This window comes from Saccopteryx leptura, chromosome X (genome assembly GCF_036850995.1).
Source record: "Saccopteryx leptura isolate mSacLep1 chromosome X, mSacLep1_pri_phased_curated, whole genome shotgun sequence".
Classification (NCBI taxonomy): Eukaryota; Metazoa; Chordata; class Mammalia; order Chiroptera; family Emballonuridae; genus Saccopteryx; species Saccopteryx leptura.
In genome coordinates, this window is record NC_089516.1 from 16,542,911 (window position 1) to 16,570,601 (window position 27,691).

The 27,691-nt window shown below is 41.6% G+C and overlaps 1 protein-coding gene and 1 non-coding gene across 5 annotated transcripts in view; one reads left to right on the plus strand and one right to left on the minus strand.

Annotated features, from left to right (window-relative positions):
• ZFX (zinc finger protein X-linked) overlaps positions 1-27,691 on the plus strand; it is an 82,404-nt gene that overhangs the window by 10,776 nt on the left and 43,937 nt on the right. The window contains exon 1 of one of the 4 annotated variants that reach the window (XM_066357616.1): positions 5,925-5,941. The exons of the other annotated variants lie outside the window; for them this stretch is intronic. The gene's annotated coding sequence lies outside the window, so the exon portion shown is untranslated. Of the gene's footprint in view, positions 1-5,924; positions 5,942-27,691 lie in introns of those variants that run through there. 4 annotated transcript variants of the gene reach the window in all.
• Positions 14,143-14,252, minus strand: LOC136386615 (U6 spliceosomal RNA). Its single transcript, XR_010747981.1, has one exon. It is a non-coding gene; the product is annotated as a U6 spliceosomal RNA (small nuclear RNA).

Consider the following 27,691-nt stretch of genomic DNA (forward strand, 5'->3'; position numbering starts at 1 on the left):
AGAGAGGCAGAGAGAAAGAGAAAGACACATTGATTTGTTGTCGTCCTTATCTGTGCTTTCATTGGTTGGTTCTTATATGTGCCCTGACTGGGGATCGAACCCGTGGTGGGATTCAGCTGGTTTGCACCACTTCAGAAGAACAGATACCTAATTTTTTGTCAGCAAACTGGTTGTTAAAATGGCACTTATAATCAGGATTCTCTCTAAGGTGGGCGCTTGGGCAGCCGCCCAATGTGGAAATCACAAATTTACATCCCTTACTCTATTTTAACATTCATCTGCACAACAGTGTATTCTAAGCACCCGTAGTGACGTTCCTTCCGTCCATAGGTGAAAAAAATTTGATGGAACTCTGCTTGTAAGTCCTGCAATAAATTTATTCATAGTATTCTCTATGTTATTTACAATCTCTACTGTTGCTGTTTGTTACTTCCTTTTCTGTTCCTAAGGTTATTTTCTCGCTCTCTTCTCTCTTTCTGATGATTAGACTTCCTGGAGTTTTTCTATTTTTAGTAGTTTGGTCAGAGAACAAGATTTGGTTTTATTGTTTACCGTTTTGTTTTTTATCAGTAATTTCTGCTTTTGTAGTTTTATGCCCATCTTCCTACTTGAGTTTCCTTCTTTACCCTGGGGTCTTGAACTGAATATATTACTCATTTAGCTCATTTATTTTCAGGCTTTTCTATTTTTGCTTTTGCAACTTTTCTTTTTTATGAAGTCAAGCCCCTTTCCCAGGAGTGGCCCCTGAGCCCATCCTGTTCCTTGTGACTCAGGATGTTGCTTATTTTATTTTATTTTTTCCTGAGAGATAATACACACATTGTCAAACTTGCCCATTTAAAGTGCATGATTCAGCGGTACTTAGCATATTCACAAAATAATGCAGCCGTCACCACAGTCAATTTTAGAACCTTTTCATCGCCTCAGAAGGAAACCCTGACCCCTCTCACTGAGCACCCTTTCCCAGCTGAAAGCAACCACTAATCACATCTACTCACTATTCTTATAGATTTCCATATTCTGGACTTGCAGATGACTAGCATCATATACTCAGTGGAGTTCTGCCACCTACTTCTTCCCCTTAGCGAAATGTTTTCAAGGTTCATCCATGTTGTAGCATGCACGAATACTTCATTCCTCTTTATTACTGATGTTCCATTGTACGGACAGACCACATTTTGTTTATATGATACATTTGTCCACTGATGGGCACTGGAGTTTCCACCTTTGGCTATTGTGAATAATGCTGCTATAAACACTTGTATACAAGTCTTTGTGTGGACATATATATTTTAAAATTTTTATTTATTGATTTTAGAGAGTGAGAGGGAGAGGGAGAAACAGAAACATCAATCTGTTTCTTTTTTTTTTTTTTTTTTCAATCTGTTTCTATATGTTCCCTGACCAGGGACCGAACCGGCAACCTTTGCATATCAGGGCAATGCTCTAACCAGCTGAGCTATGTGGCAGGGCTGGACATAGGTTTTTATTTCTCTTCGGTATATACCTAGGAGTGGAATTACTGAGTCATATGGTAACTATATTTAATCATTTTAAATACTGCCAAACTGTATTTCAAAGTGGCTGCTCCGTTTTACATTCCCGCTAGCAGTATGTGAGGTTTCCTATTTCTCCACAGCTCACCAACACCTGTCATTATGATGTTTTTCCTCCTTTGGCCTCATTCTTCTTAATTTTATGTTGTTTACTCTCTAGGTTTTCTTCTTCTTTTCCTTTATTGATTGATTTTAGACTGAGAGAGGAAAGGAGAGAGACAGAGAGAGAAGCATTCATTTGTTGTCCCACTTAGTTGTGCACTCATTGGTTGCTTCCTGTATGTGACCAGGGATCGAACCTGCAACCTTGGCATTTTGGGATGACACTAACCAACTGAGCTAGTGGACCAGGACCTATAGGAGGTTTGCTTAAAACTAAAGTCCATGGTTTACATTAGGAGTCACTCGTTTTACTTTTTTTTTTTTAATTTTATTTATTCATTTTAGAGAGGAGAGGGAAAGGGAGAGAGAGAGACAGAGAGGGAGAGAGACAGGAGAGAGAGACAAAGAGAAGGTGGGGAGGAGCTGGAAGCATCAACTCCCATATGTGCCTTGGCCAGGCAAGCCCAGGGTTTCGAACTGGCGACCTCTGCATTTCCAGGTCGACGCTTTATCCACTGCGCTACCACAGGTCAGGCACACTTTTTTTATTTTATTTTGAGAGTACATTTATTAAAGCTGGGACGGTGAACCGAGGAAGGGCTCAGGGTAGAAGCAGCAGCAGGAGAGAGCCTGGGTGGGGCCGCTTTGGCTCCTGACATGTTATGGGAAAGAACTGAACCGAGGCGGGGCTGCTGTCAGCTCAGTGGAGAGTCAGAGAAAAGGGGGCCTTGGAGACAGGTTCAGGGGTGAGCCTGGGACGAGCTGCCGCTGCCCCCTGCTCCCCTGGTTGCAAGTCTTGTGGGGACCCTTAGAGTTTAGGAGGTGCACGCCTGTGGGGGAAGAAAGGCCTGGATGTGCTCCCGAGAGGGAGAGTGCTCCAGGACCTCTCTGTGTTCTATTTGCTGTGGGATTTGATAATTGTATAATGACATATTTCCACCATTACACTATCATACAGAGTAGTGTCACTGCCCTAAAAAACCCCTCACTCCGCTCCTCATACCTCCCATCCCCCTCCCTCCAGCTCCTGGCAAGCACTGACCTTTTCGCTGTCTTCATAGTTTTGCCTTTCCCAGAAAGTCATATACTTGGAATCACACAGCGTGTAGCCTTTGCACGTTGGCCTCTTTCGCTTAGTAATATGCCTCGAAGGTTCCTCTATGTCTTCCTGGCTAGATAGCTCATTTCCTTTTATCACTGAATAATATTTCATTGTACAAATATGCCACTGGTTGTTTATAGATTCATCTATTAAAGGACATCTTGATTGTTTCCACATTTTGGCAATTATGAATAAGCTGCTATAAACACTCATGTGCAGAGTTTTGTGTGGATGTAAGTTTTCAGTTCATTTGGGTAAATACAAAGGAGAGTGATTGCTGGACCATATGGCAAGGGTATGTTTCGTTTTGTATGAAACTGCCAAACTGTCCTCCAAAGGGGCTGCACATTTTGCATTGTCACCTGCAGTGAATGAGAGTTCCTGTTGTTTATTATGACTTTTTGATCTAGCCATCCTAGTGGGTGTGAAGTGGTATCTCATTGTTGTTTTGATTTGTGTTCCCTTATGGTAATGATGTTGAACATTATTTTTTTATTCTTTTCCAAGTGAGAGGAGGAGAGATAGAGAGACAGACTCCTGCATACATCCTGACTGGGATCCACCTTGCAACCCCCATCTGGAGCTGATGCTCTGACCATCTGGGGCCATGCTCACAACCAAGCTATTTTTAGCACCTGAGGCGGAGGCTCCATGGAGCCATCCTCGGCACTCAGGGCCCATGCGCTTGAAGCAATCAAGCCATGGCTGCAAGATGGGAAAAGAGAGAGAGAGACAGAGAGAGAGAGACAGAGAAGGGGAGGAGGAAGGTAGAGAAGCAGATTCTAGCTTCTCCTCTGTGCCTTGACTAGGAAATGAACCCAGGACATGGACACTCTAGGCCAATGCTCTACCATTGAGCCAACTGGCCAGAGCCATCTCTTTTTTTTTTTTTTTTTTTCATTTTTCTGAAGCTGGAAACAGGGAGAGACAGTCAGACAGATTCCCGCATGCGCCCGACCGGGATCCACCCAGCACGCCCACCAGGGGCGATGCTCTCCCCATCCTGGGCGTCACCATGTTGCGACCAGAGCCACTCTAGCGCCTGAGGCAGAGGCTACAGAGCCACCCCCAGCGCCCGGGCCATCTTTGCTCCAATGGAGCCTTGGCTGCGGGAGGGGAAGAGAGAGACAGAGAGGAAAGCGTGGCGGAGGGGTGGAGAAGCAAATGGGCGCTTCTCCTGTGTGCCCTGGCCGGGAATTGAACCCAGGTCCTCTGCCTCTTTTTTTTTTTTTAGTTATATTTTTAATTTAGAAATTTAAGTTTAACGGGGTGGCATTGATCAATAAGAATACGTAGGTTTCCTTTTTAAATTTTTTACTTATTGATTTTAGACAGAGAGGAAGGGAGACAAAGACAGACAGCCGGAAATATTGATCTGTTCCTGTATGTGCATGTGTCCTGACGAGATCAAACCAGCAACCTCTGTGGATAGCCGGCCACCTTTGTATACAGGGATGATACTCTAGCCAACCAAGCTATCTGGCCAGGGCACATTGAACATTTTTTCATGTGCTTATTGGCCATTTGTATATCTTCTTGGAGAAATGTCTATTCAGATCTTTTGCTCATTTAAAAAAATTGAGTTGTCCTTTTATTATTGTGACTAGCCCTCGGCTACCTGTTTGGAGCTACAAAGGAATCCGTTGTTTGTGGCTACTTCTGCTGGGCCTGGGTATGCATGGGAGGCACCAAACTGCACACCAAGGCCGGCTTCCACCAGCACCGAAATTGGGGGCAGGTTGGCAAAAGACCCTAGTCACCCCGAGATCCGCTTCTACCTGTGACATCCTGTTAGTCTCAATCACGGGAAGAGCCTCTGATGATATGCAAGTTGCATGAGGAAGGTTCTCAGTGAGTCACCAGGTAGGGGCCAGCGTTGTTTACCAGACCGATAAAGGTTCAAACTCGGGGCTGGGACTGAGGCGGTCAGTCTCAGAGCACACCAAGGTCAGCCAGCGCCCACCGGGTGCCCGCAGACTTTTGTAGTGGGGCAGAGTCTTGTGGAATGATCAGGGTGCGGCCGGCAGGGTTCATCAGGTCCAAACAGACCAAGATTTGGCCATGCGAAGGCAGGGTTGTCCCCAGGAACGGTGGCATTAGTCAGGCGTGTAAGGGAAAGACGGTACCTGCTCTAGAGCCATCCATTTCGGTCTGTCCCTAATTCTGCCCGGACCTCCATGAGAGGTTTTGTAGAAACTCTGCACTGTGAGCCCAGGCTGGCCACAGCCAAGTGACAATTCTACAGGACACAAGTTTGGCAGGGTGAGGCCACTGGGGGTTGGGAGGGTGGGACTAGTGGATTTGCTCTGGGTAAGTGCTGGTCAGGTGCATGAGGTGGGGGAATGGCCCCCACCCAGAGCCACACAACTCAATCTCTGACACCCCCTGAGTTCACCCTCAAGCGCCTTCCAAGAAATTCTACACCAGAGGCCCAGGCAGCTGAGTCCCTTTTAGGGCGGGGTGACAGGGGGATGGGAGGGTGGGGCTATTGCGTTTCCCTGGGCTGATGCTGCCTGGAGGGGAGTTTTCAACCCAGGGAAGATTATATCTGTGGGCAGTGCTGGAGAGGGACTCAGCTCGAAGCCCCTGGTGGCTGTGCCTTCAGTTCTGTCCTGGGTGCCACACAGCCCAGTCTCTCCTAGCACGACTCCAGTCTTCTGGGAGCCACCCTCCCTTCTCTGAAGCCCGGGGTGAGTAGCTGTGAACAAGATTTTGTGCTCTGACCCTTTAAGAAGGCATTTGGATTTCTAGCAGACTCCTGCCTCTCCCTGACGGACAGAATCCCCGCTGATTTTCACAGCCAGATGTTCTGTGACGCCTCTTCCTGGCTCTGGTACTGTGGGCTGGGGAGCTCGGCAAGAGGCTGAGACGCGACGCTTCTGGCTCTGGCTTCTGGCTCTGGCTTCTGGCAGAGGGAACCTTTGCAGCTGAGAGGTCCCTCCAGATTCTCAGCCACCTCATGTGGGAGCGGGGCCAGCCCTTTTCGTATCTCCATTCTACCTACTAGGCTCGATGTGGCCTCTTCTGTAAATCCTTGATTATAAGACTTATGTTCAGTTAGTCTTCAGTTGTTTATTTAGGTTGATTTTTCTATATTTTAGTTGTAATTCCAGGTTGGTCCTAGGAGGAGGTGAGTGTGACTTCTGCTTTACTCTGCCGCCATCTTGGATCATCTGTGAAGGTATTTTTTAATTGTGATTAACATTTAAGTCAGCAGCAAAGTGGATTATCCTCAATAAGGTGGGTGGGCCTTATCTAATCAGTTGAAGGCTTGAGTGAAAAAACTGACCTTCTCTGAGGAAGAAAGAATTTTGCTTTTGGACTTAACTTTGCAGTTTTTCCTAGTTCTCTAGCCTGCTGACCTTCCCTGAAGAGTTTGGACTTGCCAGCCCCACAATTGTGTGTGTGTGTGTGTGTATGTGTGTGTGTGTGTGTGTATAGATAGATAGATACAAATACAGATATATTTTTCTTTATCATTGATGTTTTGCAGTTTCAAAAAAAGTACCCACAAACTTCCTGAATATTCCCTAGAGGGCAGTATTGTCCCTGTTGCTTTTGAGCCCATAGCACTTTTGAGATAATTGCTGTCTCTCCTGAGGTTGTTTTTTGGCTAGAGACTTGGACGGGTTTTGAAATCTGGGCTGTAGAGTTCCAGTTTCTCATGGTCTCAGAGGCTAGACTAATCCCCTTTTATGGACAAAATGACATAGATTCCAAAATTTTAAATTAGGGGTTATGGCCCTGGCCGGGTTGCCCAGTGGGTAAAACATCAACCTGGCACACCAGAGGTCGCAGGTTTGATCCCTGGTTAGGGCATGTACGAGAAGCAATGAGAACACAACTAAATGGAACCACTGTAGTAAGTAAAACAAGTTGATGCTTCTCTCTCTCTCTTTCTCTTTGTCTCTCTCTCTCTCTCAAATTAATGGAAAAATTAAAGTAAGGGTTGTACCCACAGGCTATGTAATCTTTATTCTTCTGTATATAAAAGTATATAAATAATATGTATCATATATTTATATATTATATAAATATTTCTGTGATAGTTCATGTTATATATAAAATGAGGGTTTTATATATGTTATATATATCAACACATCTACTTCTATTAAGCTCATCTAGTAAATTTTTAATTTTATAATATTTTAATCCTCTAAAATTTCCATTTGGTTACTTTTTAAAAATTTTATTTATTAATTTTAGAGAGGTGGGGGCGGAGGGATGGAGAGAGATAGAGAGAAAAGGGGAGGAACAAAAAGTATCAACTCCCATATGTGCCCTGACCAGGCAAGCCCAGGGTTTCAAACCGGGGACTTCAGTGTTCCAGGTCAACGCTTGATCCACTGTACCACTGCAGGTCAGGCTGGTTATTTTTTATAATTTAATTTTACTCTGCTGAGAATTATATTTTTTACTTTTATTTAAAGGGTATGTTTACCTCACAGAGCATAATTATAACATCTTTAGTTTGTCTGTTAATTTCAACCGTTGAGTTATCTTGGATTTGGCATCTGTTAAATGCCATTGCTCTTAGAAATTAGTCACAATTCCTTGATTCTTTGTATGTCAAATAATTTTGGATTGTATGTTAGATATTTTGAATCTTACGTTGTAAGAATCTGTGTCCTTTTAAAGTCCTCTGGTAGATGAGATTTTATACTTTTTTAAACAGGCAGTCAACCCTGTTAGGTTCAGATTATGAGCTCTTAATTTACCTCCTGTGTGCAGTGGTCCTAATGTCAGTTCAAAGCCTTTGATACTTTGGGCTAATTCCGCATATGCTCTACTCAGGGGTTAGTTTGAGTGGTGTTTTATTTAATAGTTTAGGTCTCAAAGTCTTTGCTATGTTGCTTTGGGTCTGTTCCACGCATGCTCAGCTCAAAAGTGAGCCTGGAATTTGTGCTGGTCCATACACAGAATTAACCCCTTCTCCAGCAGTCTCCTCTTTGTGACTCCCTTCACGCGTCCAACTTTCAGGGGCACCTTACTCAGGTGGCTGGCCAGAAGTATAGGGTTCCTTGGAGGTTTTCTCCTTGTATCATCTAAGCAAGCTCTGTAGAGATTTCTCTAATCAACGTTAGGATGGAAAGTAGCTACAATATACGGGTAACTCATCCCTGTATGAGTCACTTCTTCATTTTTACTTCCCTCTCAGTCCACCTGATTCTGCTTATATTTCAGAGTTCCCAGGTAGTTGCTTTTGTGCCCCCCTCCCCCAGAGATCGTAGTTGTTCTAAGTGAGAGACATAGACTGGAGTGGGCTTATTCCATCTTGGCTGCGACCAGAAATCTGCACATACACAGGATTTCCACTAGTGAGAGTCTGAGTGCTACACTACTTCTTTGTATGTCTGTAAATATCTCTATTTTGCTTTTATAATGGTAATTTACCTAGGTATAAAATGCTATGTTGGTAATAACTTCCCCGTTTTAATTTGAAAATATCATTCCGCTGTCTTCTGGCATCAACTGTCAGCTGATGCGAAGTCTGTCGGTAATCCAGTTTTCATTTTTTAGTGGTAATGCCTTTTTCCTCTTGTGGCTTTTAAGATTAATGTTTTGCTGTTTCACTCCAGCGTGCCAAAAAAAAAAAAAAAAAGTATCCACAAACTTCCAGAACACTCCCTAGAGGGCAGTATTGTCCCTGTTGAGCCCAGTGCACTTCAGAGACAATTGCTCTCTTGACCAAGGTTGCTGTTTGGCCAGAGATTAGGTGGATTGTGAGATCTGGACGGTGGATCTTCAGTGTCTCATAAGCTCAAAGGTTAGACTAATCTTTGCACAGACAAAATGACATGGCTTACAAAATTTTAAAGTGGGGGGGGGGTTGTACCTACAGTCTACATAATCCTCATTTCTGGGTTTATGGCCTATTTCTTTCATTAATTCATGGAAATCAACTTTCAGTAAGGTTTTGGCTAATTTCCTTCAGGCCTTTCATTGCTTTGTATTTTATTATTTTAAAGATATTTAAATATACTTTGGAGCAACTTAAAGGTCATTCATTGGATCCTTTGCCCTCCTTCCTTCCATCAATTATCAATTTATTTATTTAACATTAATGGAGTGGTTGTGCCAGGTTCTATACTAGACCAGGGGACAGAGAGAAAAATAAAACCCAGATCTTTCTCTCAAGGTTCCCTCAACCTCTTCAATGCATTAATAATCCAGAAAGAAAAGTTTCATGACATAGAACAGAGTTTTAAGGAACATGTGAAGTTGTGCCAGAAAATTATTTGACCAATCAGTTCTTGACCTTTTGGCTAAGATCAAGTGTAGAAAATTCTATGATTTACATAACTTGATCTCTTTCTTAGTTGGTATATTTTTGGTCAGGAGAACTTAATCATTATTTCTTAAGCTTCTATAGAACCTGCCCTGCTACTTTCTATGAAATATATTACAGTAATATTTATTGACCCATGTGCATAGTGGTTGCGAGATATTTTACAATATTTATTGTCAAATCTCGTTCAATAGAGGACTGAAAATAGGACTTTTGGGAAATGTTATTTGTCAGGTTGAATTATTAGTTCTATAATATCATGTATTAAACCTGAAAGTAATAGACAAGTATTCAAAATCAATCTGAGCACTTTTTCTTTTATCAGTATTAATAACACCATTTCAAGTGGACATTTGAAGACAGTCTCTGAGCAGAAATTATACACATATAAATGTACTTGTATGATTTTAAAGATTTAAACAAATATCTGTTACTAAATATTAAAAAAAAAAGTGATTGGTTTAGATTAGACACATCTTTGTTCATCATAAGTGGTTGTCCAGAGCTTGGAATTTGAATTTCTATTTCATATATTTATTAAAAATACAAAGAATCAAACTATGTATTTAACCATTTTTTAAAAAAACATTTTAAAGGCATAGTTGTATCTTGTTTGGGAAAATAAACATTGCTAGTGAGAAACAAATAATTTGTATGGTAATTTTGCCTAAATCAAATTTCTATTAATTGGATGCTGGTCCAAAATTTTTTATTAGAAAAACTTATACATGAAAATATTCTGTTTAAACCATGAAGTACTATATTAACAAGAAACATTACAATAATAATTTAAAAGGATCTTAGGACTAAAATGATTATAAAGTGATTGCATAGACTTAGTTTACTTAAATGTGCAGGGCTGTACAAGAAAATAATATATTTTAGGAGAAAATAATATTAATGAATAAATGTTTCCCTTCAAAGAGACGAAGAATGAAAAAATAGAAAGGAGAGTCTTCATTTTCATTTTTTTATTCACAATTTAGTATGCAGTCCTCCAGAACATAGAACCAATAGTTCCGTTATTTGTAAAAATATTAAGATAAAATCTAAGAAATTAAGGAAAACACTATAAAATTAAAATTAAATTAGAAATATTCATATAGCCTGACCTGTGGTGGCACAGTAGATAAAGCGTCGACCTGGAATGCTGAGGTCGCTGGTTCGAAAACCCAGGCTTGCCCAGTCAAGGCATATACAGGAATACAGGTTAATGCTCCCCGCTCCTCCCTTCTCCTCCTTTGTCTCTTCTCTCTCTAAAATCAAGACGTAAAACCTTTAAATAAAATAAAATTTGGTATCTCTGAAAAAATATATTCATATAAACCCATGATTACATAGTGCATTAGTTATCTATTGCTACATAACAACATAACACAAACTTAGAGGCTTAACACAAGGCACATTTACTATCTCTTTCTGTGGGTCAGGAGTCTGCGCATGGTTTAGCTAGAAGCTCTGTTTCAGAGACAAAGCTTCAGTCAAGATGTCCGCCCAGGCTCCAGTCACATGTGCTTCCTAGCTCACGTGGTGGTTGGCCGCCTTTCATTCCTTGCGGGCTGCTGGACTGAGGGGCTCAGTTTCTTGTTGGCTGTCAGCCAGGGGCTGCCCTCAGTTCCTTGTCAAGTAGAATCTGTATTTCGTTTAACCAAATATCCCCAACACGTAAGGGAAGCTCTGCGTCACAGATGAATGCCAATTAGTAAATGTAGACGAGATGATAGATTTTAAAATATAATAAATTTTAATGAAATTACCATGATCACTATCGTCATCAGAATAATTATCAACTGGTGTTAAAATGGGTGAATGGCATTGGTTTTTTTTTTTTTTTGTATTTTTCTGAAGTTGGAAACGGGAAGGCAGTCAGACAGACTCCTGCATGCACCCGACTGGGATCCACCGGGCATGCCCACCAGGGGGCGATGCTCTGCCCCTCCGGGGCGTCGCTCTGCCTCGACCAGAGCCACTCCAGCGCCTGGGGCAGAGGCCAAGGAGCCATCCCCAGCGCGCGGGTTATCTTTTTTGCTCCAGTGGAGCCTTGGCTGCGGGAGGGGAAGAGAGAGACAGAGAGGAAGGAGAGGGGGAGGGGTGGAGGAGCAGATGGGCGCTTCTCCTGTGTGCCCTGACTGGGAATCGAACCCGGGACTCCTGCATGCCAGGCCAATACTCTACCACTGTGCCAACCGGCCAGGTCCGCATTGGATATTTTTAAAATGCAAAAGTAACAATGGTCACTTGCTAGTTTCAGAACAAAAAGTATAACTGTAGAATGGAGGGATTAGGCAGTCATCACCTTAATCCAGCAATCACTCTTAACATCATCAGTGGATTAACCATTATTATGTGTCTTCTGATGTGACTCAACATGAATACCCATCGCCTATATAGCATTCTAGCCAAAAATGTTTAATAAAAATATTACAGATAGTGCTGGCCAGATAGCTGGGCTGGTCAGAGCATTGTCCCAATACACAAAGGCTGCCGGTTCAGTCCGCAGTCAGGGTACATACAGAAACAGATTAGCGTTTCTGTTTCTCTCTTCCTTCCTCTCTTTTAAAATCAATAAACATTTTTTTAAATGTTACAGGATATAACAAATAGACATCACCAAGAGGTAACAACTAAACAAATCCAGAAGGCGGCACATTCCTCAGAACAACTGTAGGACGATCTCTTTAATAGGCAACACCATAACAAAGGCGAGCTGATCATCAGATGTGATGTGTGGTTCTTGAACAGATCCTGATGGGGACCAAACAACTGTTAAGGCCATTTTTTTGTCATTTGGGAAAGTTTTTATATAGTATAGGTCAGTGGTCAGCAAACTCATTAGTCAACAGAGCCAAATATCAGCAGTACAACGATTGAAGTTTCTTCTGAGAGCCAAATGTTTTAAACTTAAACTATATAGGGAGGTACATTCCTTATCGAGGTAGTGCCCGCACATGGTATTTTGTGGAAGAGCCACACTCAGGGGCCCAAAGAGCCACATGTGGCTCATGAGCCACAGTTTGCCGACCAGGGTTCTAGGTATTTGATGAAATGAACAGATGGAGTTTGTTTTTATTTTTGTTTTTTTTTTTAATTTATTTTAATTTTTAAAATTTTTTATTTATTCATTTTAGAGAGGACAATGAGAGAGAGAGAGAGAGAGAGAAAGAGAGAGAGAGAGAGAGAAGGGGGAGGAGCAGAAAGCATCAACTCCCATATGTGCCTTGACCAGGCAAGCCCAGGGTTTCTTTTTTTTTTAAGACTTTTAAAATTTATTTTATAGAGAAGAGAGAGAGAGGGAGGGAGAGAGAGAGAGATAGATATGGGGGGGAGCAGGAAGCATCAACTCCCATATGTGCCTTGACCCAGCAAGCCCAGGGTTTTGAACTGGCGACCTCAGAGTTCCAGGTCAACGCTTTATCCACTGAGCCACCAGTGCCACCTAAGTGCAGGGTTTCGAACTGGCGACCTCAGCGTTCCAGGCTGACGCTTTATCCACTGCGCCACCACAGGTCAGGCCCAGATGGAGTTTGTTGACATAAAAAAGCAGGTTATAAAATAGCATGCACACTGTGATGTATTTCTCAAAAAAGTACACACATACACAGACGTACAGTAGCATAGGGAAAGATCTGAAAGTATGGGTATTAAGGTGTTAACAGTGGCTCTCTGTTGGAGGGGGGTTCTCATGAGTTTCCTATTGTTGCGGTAACAGATTACCACACATTTAATGGTTTAAAACAATACAGATTTGCCCTGGTCAGGTAGCTCAGTTGGTTAAAGCGTTGTCCTGACATTCCAAGGTTGCAGGTTTCATCCTCAATCAGGACTCACACAAGAATGAACCAGTGAGTAAGTGACACAACAAATCAATGTTTCTCTCTTTCTCTCTCTGTCTCTCTCCCTTCCTCTCTCTCAAAGTCAGTTTTTAAAAAAGCCTCAAACAATGCATATTTGTTCTCTGGAGTTTGGAGTTTGGAAGTTCTGGAGATTGGAAGTCTCAAATGAGACTCGTGGGACTAAAAGCTAGGTGTTGGCAGGGCCGGTTCCCTTTGGAGGCTCCGGGGGAGAAGCCCTTCATTGCCTTTTCCATTCTCTGGAGGCTGCCAGCATTCCTCGGCTCTGCCTGCATCACTCCAGTATCTGCTATCGTCACATCAGCTTCTCTGCCTTCTGACGCTGCTTGCCTTTACAAAGACCCTGGTGACTAAATGAGGCCCACAGGGCTGATCCAGGATAATCTCCCTATCTCAAGAGCCTTACCTTAGTCACATCCGCAGGGTTGCTTTGCCACGTGAAAGGTTCAAGGGATTAGGTCATGGACATTTTTGAGGATGGCTATTATTCTGTCTACCCCAGTATGTGATGTTTTTACTTTTTCTTTTTGTGTTTATATTTTGTCCTTTTATATAACATGTATGAATTACTTAAAATGTCTAAGTTAAAAGTAGAAAACTGTTATAGTTTATTACCAAGTGACATGAAATATGGTTATTTTAAAACTTGTATCTGGTTCCACATGAAGCTTGAGCTTCACATCCAGTGACTTCCTTGGTTGCTATGTATACTAAATCAGAAAATTCAAATGCACAAGCATGTGTTGCCAGAAATGGCAGCCAGTGTTCAGTAACTGGGTCAGAGACTTCAGTGTATTGGATTGAATAAGAACCCATCAACTGAGAAGTCTTTTCTTCCATTTTGTGTTGCCCCCCAGACACTAAATGGATGAAATATAAAACTCAAATTCTGCCAGGAAGAATGCTTGACCTTAGGGGAGTAGGTGTCACTGAGGGCAGTACCACCCAAAGGGGTGCTTTGAAAACTCGTGGGGCTATTTCGGTTGTAATAGTGATTGACAGGAATCCCCTGTCAGGGATTTCCTGGAAGTTAATGGGCAGGAGCCAAAAATGTCATGTTTTTCAATGCATGTGACATTCTTACAAGGACAAATTTTCCTACATCTTACATGATTTTCAAATGTCCCCCTAGACATTCATTGATATGAAAAACCTATTTGTAATTGTCTGAGCGTAAACCTAATCTCCTTTTGCATGTAAATTCCAAGTATACACTTCTTTTTCTAAAATTGATTTTTTTAAAAAAATAGGGAATGGTTTCACAAATTTGCATGTCATTCTAGCAAGGGACCGTGCTTATCTCCTGTGTACTGTATAATTCCAATTTTAGTATATTGCTGCTGAAGCGAGCATAACTCAAAGTATTTTTTTTTTTTTGCATGGCTTTAATATCCTGGAATTTTCCAGGAACGGAGCTACTGTATAAATTGAAAGGAGTGTGTGTTGTTTTGTTTGGAGCTTTACCAAGAATGGTTTAATGGTTTAGAAAACCACACCAATGACATCAATGCCATTTATGGGCTGTGCTGGATATCTTCCATTTGCCCTCCCAGGGTCACTCCACCCCCTCTACCTGCTCTGTGTCCTGGAAAGGGACTGTATCCACACATTTCCTTGCGCTCCAGCCTCTGGGTGGGTTCACACAGAGAGCATGCGCAAGAGATCTAGAGCGGCAAAGGAGGAGGGGTGTGTGCCACTTGCAATGACCATCAGCTAGTAGGTGTTTCCTGATCCATGGAAATAGAAAATTGGATGTGACAACAGTGTTCCATTAGAAAATGATAACGCTATGCATGTGATTGAGTCCCAGCTGGTCAGAAGGCACAAAACAGAACGAAGAAGTGTTTTAAACTCCCATGGCCATCATTGTGACAAGCTAAAGAAACATTTGGATATCTTTAAAATGTTTAGCATTTTTATGCTATTGCTATGAAATTTATTTTGCTTATGTTGGACTAATATTATTAAAACCCCATAAAAAGATAAACATATCAATTGAAAGGGAACCAACTATCTTAGGAAGTACATAGAAGACAATACCATTAACAATTTTCTATAGAATTTTCATTTGAAAAAACCCTTTCTTGTGTAATATTTCCATTAAGAATGGGGAAGTAGCCTGACCGGTGTTGGCACAGTGAATAGAGCTAACATGACCCCATGGTCGCTGCCCTGAGCCCAGAGGTCTCTGGCTTGAGCCCAAGTTCACTGGCTTGAGCCCAAGGTTGCTACTGGCTTGAGCAAGGGGTCACTGGCTAAGCTGGAGCCCCTCGGTCAAGGCACATATGAAACAGCAATTACTGAACAACTAAGATGCCGCAACTATGAGTTGATGCTTCTCATCCCTCTCTCCCTTTCTATCTCTCTCTAAAAAAGTTTTTTAAAAATGGGAAATTAAACATGAAAAAATATTGGAAAAAAAACCTCCCATGGTACTTTCTCCCTTATCTTTACTTCTTCCCTACACACAGTAATGGCTTTCCAGAGAGTTCTCTATGATCGATTTAACAGAAAAACATAGACCTGGTGTTTGCAGTTTGCTGGCACTGGCTGAAAGTTGATAGCTGTATTCCAGCCCCTGAAAGACAGTGGTGAAGGAAAACACTCCTAGGGGCAAAACTTAGAGCAGTACTTCTTATTTTCCACTTCAGGTGGCAGGAGAGATGGCTTATTTTCTCTCTAAGCATAATACTGTTAGGAGATGCAGTCTGTCACAGCCCAGAGTGCTCCTGCTGTTCTTGTTTTTATTTATTTATTTTTAATAAAGTTTATTTTGTTAAATTCGTTGACTGATTTTAGAGAGACAGAGAGGAAGGGGGAGAGAGAGAGAGAGAGAGAAAGAGAGACAGACAGAAGCATTAACGTGTTGTTCTGCTTAATTGTGCATTCATTGGTTGCTTCCCATATGTGTCCTGACTGGGGATAGAACCCTTAACTTTGGTGTTTCTGGACAGTGCTTTAACTGACTGAGCTAACTGGCCAGGGCCTCCTATTGTTTGTTTGTTTGTTTGTTTTTTGGTATTGACTGAAATCAGTGTAAACACTTAATTTTTTTAATTAAAAAAAATTATTGGTTCTGGCCAGTTGGTTCAGTGGATAGAGTGTTGGCCCAGTGAGTGAATGTCCTGGGTTCAATTCCCAGTCAGGGCACACAAGAGAAGTGACCATCTGTTTCTTTCCCCTTTCCTCTCCCCTTCTCTCCCTCTTTCCCTCCCGCAACCAGTGGCTTAATTGATCCAAACATTGGCCCCAGATGCTGAGGATAGCTCAGTTGATTTGAGCATTAGCCCCAGATGGGGGTTGCCAGGTACATCCTGGTCAGACACATGTGGGAGTCTATCTAACTTTCTCTCCTCTCATTAAAAAAAAAAAAAAAAAAAAAAAAATATATATATATATATATATATATATATATATATATATATATATATATATATTAGAGAGAGAGAAACATCAATTTGTTGTTCCACTTATTTATGCATTCATTGGTTGATTCTTATGTGTGCCCTGACTGAGGATCAAACCCCACAGCCTTGACTTATTGCAGGGGTCCCCAAACTACGGCCCGCGGGCCGCATGCAGCCCCCTGAGGCCATTTATCCAGCCCCCGCCGCACTTCTGGAAGGGGCACCTCTTTCATTGGTGGTCAGTGAGAGGAGCATAGTTCCCATTGAAATACTGGTCAGTTTGTTGATTTAAATTTACTTGTTCTTTATTTTAAATATTGTATTTGTTCCCGTTTTGTTTTCTTACTTTAAAATAAGATATGTGCAGTGTGCATAGGGATTTGTTCATAGTTTTTTTTATAGTCCGGCCCTCCAGCGGTCTGAGGGACAGTGAACTGGCCCCCTGTGTAAAAAGTTTGGGGACCCCTGACTTATTGGGACGATGGTCTAACCAGCTGAGCTACGCAGCCAGGGCTTATGTTGTTCTTGTTTTGTATGCCAAGAATGCGAGGCCCTGACCTTTTCTTTACCTGGGCCATCCTCTCTCAGGGCTGTATTTGCAGGGAGCTGTCTTGAGAGATAAGGTGCTATCTCCTCCTGGGACAGAGAGCAGGCTTGCTACAGAAGATACGAATTCCTCTGGCATGATGCAGATTTGCATTGGGTTCATAGTGTGTCCACCTGGGCCCCTCCACACGGCCCCTGTGTCACTAGAGGGGGTGGGGAACCCATGCAAATATGCTGATGATGTTCATACTGCTTACTGTGCCACTGGCACCCAGGGAATCAAAACAGGCTAACTTCTTAGATTGCAAGTAAGGAGATCCCATACCCCAGCAAATATTTGTTACACACTTTGCAGTTGGTTTTACAAGCCTTTGGATATTATGTGACTCGTATCTGATTTTGCATTGAAGGGTGCAACTTGGAATTATTCCTCTGTAATTTTAGGCCCTTGGGGAAAATTTTTGCCATTTTTACGTTTGAACAACTTATTTTTTTTCTTAGTTCAAGCAACATTCCATTGGCAGAGGTGTCATTGCACATCTGTTGGAAAAAACAGATAAGTTTTAATGACTTCATGAAACTATTTGACAAGTTTCAGAGCAAACAGTTCTAAGGACCCGGGGTGAACAGATTGCCAGTATAGTAAATCAGAAATTCAAATATTCATTGTCATTTTTTTCTGTTCACATTGTAGATGGATAACGTTACATGGTCGTTTTCCATTGCTTATAATTCTATTTTGCCCCTTTCCTTAATGTATTAAGCTTTAATCTTCTTAGATCTGTCTTTATTTCTCTCAGTTCTAAATAATGGAACTTGAGCATATGAGAGGAAACCCAGAGGCCCTCTTTACTGCTGGTATAGTCCCAACAACAGAATAAGATTATTTCCTTGTTTTTTAAAATGTCCTTGAAAACGTTATGTCTAACAAGAGGGTCTTGTAAGACATCCAGAAATCAGAACTTATGGCTTGTTCTGTGAATTCTTTTTGTTTGTAATACTTGATGTGCTTCCTGGGTAATGATATTTAAATTAACATTTCCATGTCCTAAAAGCTATGAATACCAGAATTTTAATAGCTAAGTGAATTGAAAATTTATGTGCACACAAAAACTTGTATGTAAATGCAGCTTTATTCATCAAAAACTGGAAACGACCAGATATTCTTCAGCAGGTGATGATAAACTGGTACATGCATACAGTGAAATACTAGACAGTGATAAGAAGGCAAGATCTATAGACTCACTCAACAACATGAATGAATTTTTTTTAGTGGTAAAATATACATAACATAAACATGGATGAATTTTTTTTGAGAGAGAGAGAAAGGGACAGGAAGGGAGAGAGATGAGAAGCACCAGCTCATAATTGGCGTCACTTTAGTTGTTCATTGATTGCTTCTTATACGTGCTCTTACCTGCGGGGGCTTCAGGCAAGCCAGTGACCCCTTGCTCAAGCCAGCGTCCTTAGGCTTCAAGCCAGTGACCTTTGGGCTCAAGCCAGCGACCCTGGAATCATGTCAGTGATCCCACAATCAGGCTGGTGGCCCCGCACTTAAGCTGCTGAGCTATGCTCAAGCTGGATGAGCCCATGCTCAAGCCAGAAACTTTGGGTTTTCGAACCTAACCCTAACCCTAATCTCAGCATCCCAGTTTGGCATTCTATCCACTGTGCCACCACCGATCAGGCTAAACATGGATGAATCTCAAATGAAAGAAGCCAGGCTCCAAAGACCTAAAAGCATTGTATGATTTCATTCAAGTGACATTTTGAAAAAGGCAAAACTATAGGGGTATGTGTTAGTTTCCTATCACTGCTATAAAAAATTACCAAAACTTGATGACTTATGACAACACAAATGTATTCTTACAGTTCCGGAGGCCAGAACCCTGAAATCGGACTCACTAGGCTAAAATCAGGGTGTTGTAGGGCCAGTTCCCTCTGGAAGCTCTGGGGAAATTTTATGTTCTTGACTTTTCTAGCTTCTGGTTGCCACTGGTATTCCTTAGCTTATGACGTTTTCCTCGCTTCACTCTAACCTCTTGCTTCCATCATCCTGGCCTCCTATCTCCTTTGACTTTCCTACAGCTCTGTCTTAAAGACCCTTGTGATTACATTTAAGACCCACCTGGATAATCCAGGATAATCTCCCCATCATGAGATCCTTAACTTAATCCGCAAAGTCCCCTTTGCCATATGATGTAACATTCATTGGTTGCAGGGATTAGGACATTGATATCTTTTGGGGTCATTATTCAGTCTACCACAGGACACAGGACAGAAGGCAAATCCGTGGTTGCCGGAGATCAGAGGAGAGAGGAAGGTTGAGTACAGAACGGGTTGTACGAGGGTGGTGGTGGACACATATCTCTACAATTGTCAAAACCTAGAGGATGATATATTACCGAGACTGAACTTTACTGTGGGCTATTTAAAAAAAATCAACCTGGTTGTCAGTGATATCAAGATGAAATGCAGAGTGTGACAAATGAATCTAATTGTGTGAAAAAACATATGCCACAAGTTCACTGAAGAGGGTAGGGAAACTTTGAAAAAGTGCTTTCAGGCTGATAGACACAGAGAACAGATTGGTGGGCACCAGAGCTGGGGGTTGGGGCGGGTGAAATGGGTGAGGGCAGTCAAAGGTATAAGCTTTCAGTTATAAAATAAATAAGTCACGGGGATTTAATGTACAGCATGGTGACTATAGTTAATAATACTGCATTGCACATTTGAAAGTTGCTAAGAGAGTAGATCTTAAAAATTCTCATCACGAGAAAAAAATTCTATAACTCTATAGGGTGACAGATATTAACTAGACTTATTGTGGTGTTCATTTCACAATATATTGAACCATTATGTTGTACACCTAAAACTAATATAATGTTATATGTCATTATACCTAAATAAAAAAGAAAGAAAAACAGTGCTTTGATTCAATAATGTAAAGCTAATAACAAAAAAGAACTATACGGCCTGACCAGTGATGGAGCAGTGGATAGAGCATCAATCTGGGGATGTTGAGGTCCCAGGTTTGAAACCCTAAGGTTGCTGGCTTGGGCATGGGCTCATCAATTTGAGCGCGGGGTCACTGTCTTGAGCATGGAACCATAGATATGACCCCATGGTTACTGGCTAGAGCTCAGAGGTCACTGGCTTGAGCCCAAGGTCGCTGGCTTGAGCAAGGGGTCACTGACTCGTCTAGAGCCCCCCTGGTCAAGGCATGTATGAAAAGCAATCAGTGAACAACTAAGGTGCTACAACTACGAGTTGATGCTTCTCATCTCTCTCCCTTCCTGTCTGCCTGTCTCTCTCTAAAAAGAAAACAACACAAAAACCAAAACTGTACGTAGATACTGTCCTCTAGTTGGCAGACACAGAAATATAAATATGCATGTATACATGGAGTAGTACACTTCAATATATTCCCTGGCTCTGACTGCTGAGATGGCCTAGAAGCAGTGATGCCTCAGCAGCAATGAGCACACACCCAGATCTTTGTTTCTAAATACCATTCTCCAATAAATAGAACCGGGGCTCCTCGAAGAAGTGGCTGATTCTAGGCAGGGAAGGGATAAAGAGCCTACAAGTGACCTCTCCAGATCCCTGCTGTCAAGTCACATGCTGTGATATTTATTCTGATTTTCAGGCGCTTGCTATAGTGTGTCCTTTCCCTGTAAATAAACTGTACATTTGTAACCTTTATTATTTGGGGTCCTGCAAATCTTCAGCAGTTGAACCCTATTTAAGTGCCACTGTGATTGCAGCTATATATTTTATTTTTTAAATTGATTTTAGAGATGCCTGACCTGAGGTGGCGTTGTGGATAAAGCATTGACACTGAGGTTACTGGTTCGAAACCCCAGGCTTACCTGGTCAAGGCACATATGGGAGTTGATGCTTACTGCTCATCCCCCTCCTTGCTCTCTCTCTCTCTCTCTCTCTCTTTCTCTCCTCCTACCTCTCTAAAAATGAATAAAATTTCTAAAAAAGAAAATAAATAAATTGATTTGAGAGAGAGAGAGGAAGAGAGAGAGAGAAACTGATTTGTTGTTCCAGTTGTTTATTCATTCATTAGTTGATTCTTGTATGTACCCTGACCAGGGATCGAACCCACAAACTTGGCTTACCGAGATGATGCTCTAACCAACTGAACTACCTGGCCAGGGCTATATATTCTATTCTTGTAAATCTTGCATGGGAACTAGGGGAAAAAAGGTATATTGTCTAGTGTGCATGTTTCTTTCTAGAAAACTATTAAGCAAGATTTATTAGTCATATTATTAAATGATTCTCTATTCTTCATATTTTGACTTTATATTATATATATATTTCAATGTCACTTTCTAATGTCAAATTATACTCATGTATTTTCATATTTGATTTCTCTTAATTTGCTTTTGTTTTATGTATTTCCCCTTCCTTTAATCTTTTTGTTTCATTTTCTGCTTCATTTAAATAATATGAAATAGAAAAAAATAATTGAAAATTTATTTTTAATTATTATACTTGCCATAACATTATTATATTAGTTTCAGGTGTACAACATAGTGATTCAATATTTTATACCTTACGAAGTGATCACCACAGTAAGTCTAGTAACCACCTGTCCTTGTACAGAGTTACTACAAATTATTGACTCTAATCTTTATACTGTATATTACATCCTCATGACTTATTGTATAACTGGAAGTTTGTACTTCTCTTTAAAAAATTTTTTTCTTATTTATTGAATTTAGCGAGAGAGGAAGGGAGATAGAGAGAGAAAGGAACATCAATCCGTTCCTGTCTGTGCCCTGAAGGAGATCAAAGTGGTAACCTCTGGGCTTCGGGACACTGCTCCGCCCAACTGAGCTATCCCACCCGGGCTGGAAGTGTGTACTTCTTAACCCCTTCTCCTTTCTGCGGCACCCTCCATCTTCCCTCCCCTCTGGCAACTATCAGTTTGCTGTCTGTATCCTTGAGTTTGTTTTTGTTTTGTTTGTTTCTTTTTTAGACTCCACATATGAGTGAAACCATATGGTTTTTGTCTTCCTCTGTCTGACTTATTTCACTTAACATAATACTCTCTAGGGCCATCCATGTTGTCCAAAATAGCAAGATTAAATCCTAAATTCAATTTGTGAATATTAATTTTTAATAGGGGAGTAGATTCCATTTATATTTATCACGATCACAAATACATTTGTTTCATTATTTATGTCATATTTTTCTATGCTATTATTGTTTCCTTATTTTTATTTGTTTCATGATTGTTAAATTTGTTTTCCCCTTTTGACTGCTTGCTTTTATCTTATTCATTTCTTTGGAAGGCATTCCCCTTTTGATGCTGCTAAGTGTGACCTTTAAGTTTTTCAAACTCATCCTGTGGGTCAAGGGAAGTAATGTACACAGTATTTTAATAGCAAGAAAGCTGTGAATGACTGTCAGGGTCATGTTGAAAGGACTTAGAGCCAACTTAAAGAAGTTCCCATTAGCCACAGTTGGGATAATTTGAGCACCAGTAAAAATAATTGCAGTGGATCGAAACACATGGAGTATACTTGACTCATGAGTTTAAAATACAACCAAACAAACTTATTTTTCACCAAGAAAAGAAAAACCTGCTTAAGATAGCCAACTTTCAGAATGGTGGGGGGAGGTTCGTAGAGACACTCTCCCCAGTAAAAGAACCATTTAATTGGTGAAAATTATTTTAAAAACCCAACCATTCAAAGTCTCTGGAATTTGTCCCAAGGACATACAGCAAATAGAAACATTTATTCAAGACACTCTCCTTCTAAACCTTAGTAAGAACAATGGGAGTCTGTGGCATTTGAGCCACGGACTGCTTCCCACTCCCCAGCTCAGTGGGATGGAAACTCTATTCTTGGAAGATGCAGCCAAGAAAATGGGGCTCCCTTCCCTCCCAGTTCCCAATCTTAGACTATGATTTCACTCCTGGAAGGGCAAGCGGACAGCATCTCTCATCTCGCAGCCGCTCTGTGTTGCAGAAGCTGCATCCAGGCAGATGCAGAGCAGAGGACTGGAGCTCCCTCCTCTGCCCAGACTCCACAGTAGGACAGAAATCTTACTACACATGTGGAGGCTGTGGTACTGGGTCCGGTTTGCCCGTGCTCCAGCTTGGTCACAGTGCAGAGGTTCTATATTAGCAGAAGCAGGAGAAGACCAAGGCCGATGATCCCTGCCCAGTTTCCCTCTTGTAAAACAGATGTGTCACTCTGGGAGAAGTGGGACCTCCCCTCCCCTCCCCTCCCCTCCCCCAGCTCAGGTGTAGTAGTACAGAGGTCCGCTTAGAACTTACAACAGTGCCAGTCACAAGGTGTGTGTTTAATATTTGTTAGCTGTTGTTGGGAAAGACAGTTTGGCAGAGTGAACGAATCTTTGATTACAGTCATTTTCTCTAAAAAGTCTAGCCGTTGCTCCATTTTCTACGGAAAGCTGATGTGGCAGAGAACTCTGAAACCAGCCTGACTCTGTCTCCTTGTACCAGAGCGGTTAAGAGCTCTGGTCGGACTAACTTGGTTTGTATCCTGGTTCCTCCGCTTACACTGGATGCATGTGTGACTTTGGGCAAGTTAGCCGCCCTCTCTCGTCCTTGCTGTCATCACGTGTACAGCGGGACAGCTCGTACACCTCCCCGTCCTGGACCCTTTGCATTTCTTAGCCAGATCTCTTTTATTTGTATTTTCTCACTCCACCCTTTTAATTCTGGTGGGATTTCTGGTCCTAGTGCCCTCAGCCCCTGGCCAGTTATCTCACTCCATTCCCTTGGCCACTGTGATGGGTCCAAGGGTGAGCACGGGGCATAAAGACAGCTGGAGAGCTCCTCTGGGAACCCGGGACAGAGGCTGGGCTCTTTCTTCTGGGGTTCCCGGGCTAGGACAGCGTCGGGGGAAGCCTGTGGGCCCCCAGGACGAGGGGAAGAGCTGAGGCAGCTGGAGAACAAGGGGACCTGACGGCGCGGTTCGGTCTGAATGCCTGAACCTGGTCAACGTCAAGGCCAGCACCACCCTTGCTTGGAATGCTGTGAGGTCTAAACGAGAGAATTCATGTCATGCACCACGTAGTGTGCAGAACAAATGATGATTTGTTTTCTCCTGTCTCGATGATTACAGAGGTTTTCTTTTGTAGCTAAAAATTGTCGCCAAATGTGTCTGTGTGCAGAGAGTTAATTGTCTCTGAAATGGGGTAAGCTCTTTAGTCTCCAGATAGAGATCTTCCTTAGCTTAGGCAGACCTTCTAAAAGCTCTTTCATCATGTATCTCTTGGCCAGGAACATGACAAACCTGTAATTTGTTGTTCATTCTGTTCTAATATACACCATCTCTCTCGTTGATCTGTCCTCCACCACGAACACTGAGCGCCTGGGGGCATGGAGGTGGGTGATACGGTATCAGTGCCAGGAGCTATTGACTCCTTGTTCTTCTCAACCCTCTTGGCCGCGTCATGCCCACTGGAGGACACTAAGCCCTGGCTGCCACAAGCCCAGCCCTCCCCTCTGCGGAGGGTTTCAGAGGAAAGGGGTTTCTCCCTTGTGCCGGTCCCCCTCTCTGTCTAGCAGCAGTGCCCACAGGTATTTGCGACAGCAGTTCTCAGTGAGACTTCATGCAAAGTCACGACTCTGCAGGATCCCAGAAAGCCCTGCTTCCGGGCCTTGCCCCCGAGCTCCTTGGAAATGCAGACCCTCAGACCCCATCCTGCTTCAGAAGGAGCATTTTCACAACATCCGCAGGGGCTCTCTGTGCCCTTTCCAGTCTGGGAAGTTCTGCTCCAGAGCGCAGGTTCAGTTTAAGCCTTGTATTCATAATCCGTTCTTTTGATCTACTCACAAAAATCGTTCCTTAAAGCAAAATCCTTCCCAAACTCCTCATCAGACCACATCATGTAATGCTCTGACACTTTACTACTTCATCTTCATGTGACTTTCCCTCCAACAATGTTGTGACCATAAAGTGGGGGTTCCATTGCCGGGGCATCTAGGGGTCATGTACATGATTCACGCTTTAGGGAAATCTTAATTTTTCAGTGAGATTCTTGCTGTGTTGTTGGCTTGCCTCACCTTTTTGAGAATTATGAAACTTTTCACATATCTGCCAGCTAACTGCTTCTTCCTGTTTTGTTCTCAGTTTGGGTTGTTTCTACTTACTTGATGTCTGTATGCAAAAATAAGTAAAAAACATTTGTGGTTCGTGTAAACACAGAGCACAATTCAAGTTTATTCAATATGAGATTCTCTGACCAGGAATTCTTATGTCCTGTAATTGGTGAGAAGATTTTTGCTTTAAACTTCAATGCTTAATTATCACTCCTTTAAGCATATTTATTTAACTATTTGGAGTGAAAAGTCATTATACTTCTAATAATAAAAATAATTACAATAATGAAAAGTCATTAAAAAACGGTCTTTGTTCAAAATGTGGTAGAATTCTCAAGAGCTGCTTTAACAAATGTTGCTGAGTTTATTCTGTAAGATAGTTATGTTCTTGGCAAAAATGAAAAAGTATGAGCACATCGAGAATTGGCCAAGGAGTGGGGAGTTGGGAATTCTCTACTGCTGGAGGGAATGTATATTAGTATAGTCATTTTGGAGAGTCATATTGAAAATGTGCCATGTCCAGCAATATTACTTCTTTATACTTTAAGAGAAACTCTTAAAAATATAGGCAAAGAGGCATTTACCAAGTTGTACTTACATTTCATCATTGGTGTATACCCACTTGTTTATATATCATCTGGGCTCCTGGTTAAATTGCAGATTCTTGAGCTTTATCCCAGACCTTCTAAAAATCAGAATTTCCAGGAATTGAGGCCCAGGAATCCACATCTTCAGCATGTTCCCTTGCACATTTGAAAACCACTGCAGTTTTCTTAATCATTAGTGGTTTAGTTTTATTGCCTTCATTGCTTAATTATGGTAATTGTTTTGATAAGCAGTGTTATAAGGTCCACAGCAAGGCGAGAAAGGAAGCAACTAATATCTGTAATGCTTGCCCCACTCCTAAGATTCTTTGAAATTTGATGGTATTTTTGCCTTTGTATGTTTATTTTTGTTTGTTTTCAAATTGATTTTCTTTAGGGAGATAGTGAGGAGAGAGAGAGAGAGAGAAACAGCAATTTGTTGTTCCACCTATTGATGCATTCATTCATTGGTTGATTCTTGTATGTGCCCTGACCGGAGATCGAACCCACAACCTTGTTATATTGGGATGATGCTCTAACCAACTGAACTACCCGGCCAGGACCGGGTAGTTTGTTTGTATGAAAATTTTCAAATATATACACAAAGAGAATAACACATCAACCCCCACCCCTGCCAGGTTCCCATCACCAAGCTTCAACAACTGCCTGCTCATGGCCTGTCTTGTTCCATTTACATCCCCCACCAACGGCACCCTCAACCCCTGATCTGCCCTCACTCTCCCATATTATTTTGAAGGCCATCTCTGATACCATATTATTTTATCTGTAAATATTTCGATACTGTATCTCTAAAAGAGAAGGATTTTTTTAAAAGATAGAATCACACTATCATAACAACTAAACCAAATTAATAGTAATTTGTTTATATCAGCATTTATCTGGTCAGTGCTGACAACAGTCCAGCACTTAATTGTCTCATCATTTTTTTATACTTGCTTGAATCAAGATCGAAACGAAGTTCATATACAGCAATTGGTTGATATGTCTTTTAAGTCTTTTCTCATCTATTGGTTTCCTCTCCAATTTTTTCTCTTAATTCATTTGTTGAAGAAAGCAGGTCCTAGAGTTTCCCACCATCTTGATTTAGTTGATTGCATCACTGTGGTTTCATTGATATACTTCTCTGTTCCTTTTATTTTCTGTAAATTGGCAGTTAGACCTAGAGGGTTGATCAGGTTCTAGTTTTATTTTTATTTTTTTTTATTTTTATTTTTTTTTTTTTTTGGCTAATGGTATTGTGTACTTCCATCATGAGGCATTTGGTTGTCACTCTGCTTAGTAACCATTCATGGTCATAGCCTAGATCCATTGATTTATTAGTGGTTGTAACTCCATTAAGCCTTCATGTATTAGTTGAAATACTTCTATAAAAGGAAAACACCATCAACTATTTGTTTAGTCTGAGGAACAAAGCAGTTCATATGGGATAAGTGCCTGATCTTACCCTTTACTAGTTTTCAAAATAATGGCTTGGTTCTCTAGCATTGTCCAAAGGTGATCATTTAAAAAAAATCAAAATATAATTCATATGCCATTCACCCTTCTGAAGTATACAGTTTACTAGTTTCTAGTATATTCACAAAACTGTACAACCATCACCACTAGTCAATCATTTTTTAAATTATTAAAAAATTTTTTTTGACTTTAAAGAGAGAGGAAGGGAGAGAGAAAGAGAAAGACAGGAATATCAATCTGTTCCTATATGTGCGCTGCCTGAGAATCAAACCAGCAACCTCCGTGCTTTAAGACGAAGCTCTAAGCAACCCAGCTACTAGCTGGGTTGACTAGTGCCTTTACTACTCAATCATTTAAAAAAATCCATTATTGGCCTTGGACAGCTGGCTCAGTGGATAGAGCGTTGACCCTGGCATATGGATGTCCCAGGTTCGATCCCCGGTCAGGGCACACAGAAGAAGTGACCCTCTGCTTCTCTCCCCCTTCTCTCTTTCCCTCCAGTAGCCAGTGGCTTGATTGGTCCATGCGTGGGCCACAGATGGGGTTGCCGGGTGGATCCCGGTCAGGGGTGCATGCTGGAGTCTGTTTCACTATCTTCCTCTCCTCTCACTTAAAAAAAAATTCATTATCAACTCACCCACCTACTTGATGCATTTCAATCAATAGCAATTATTCTTTTG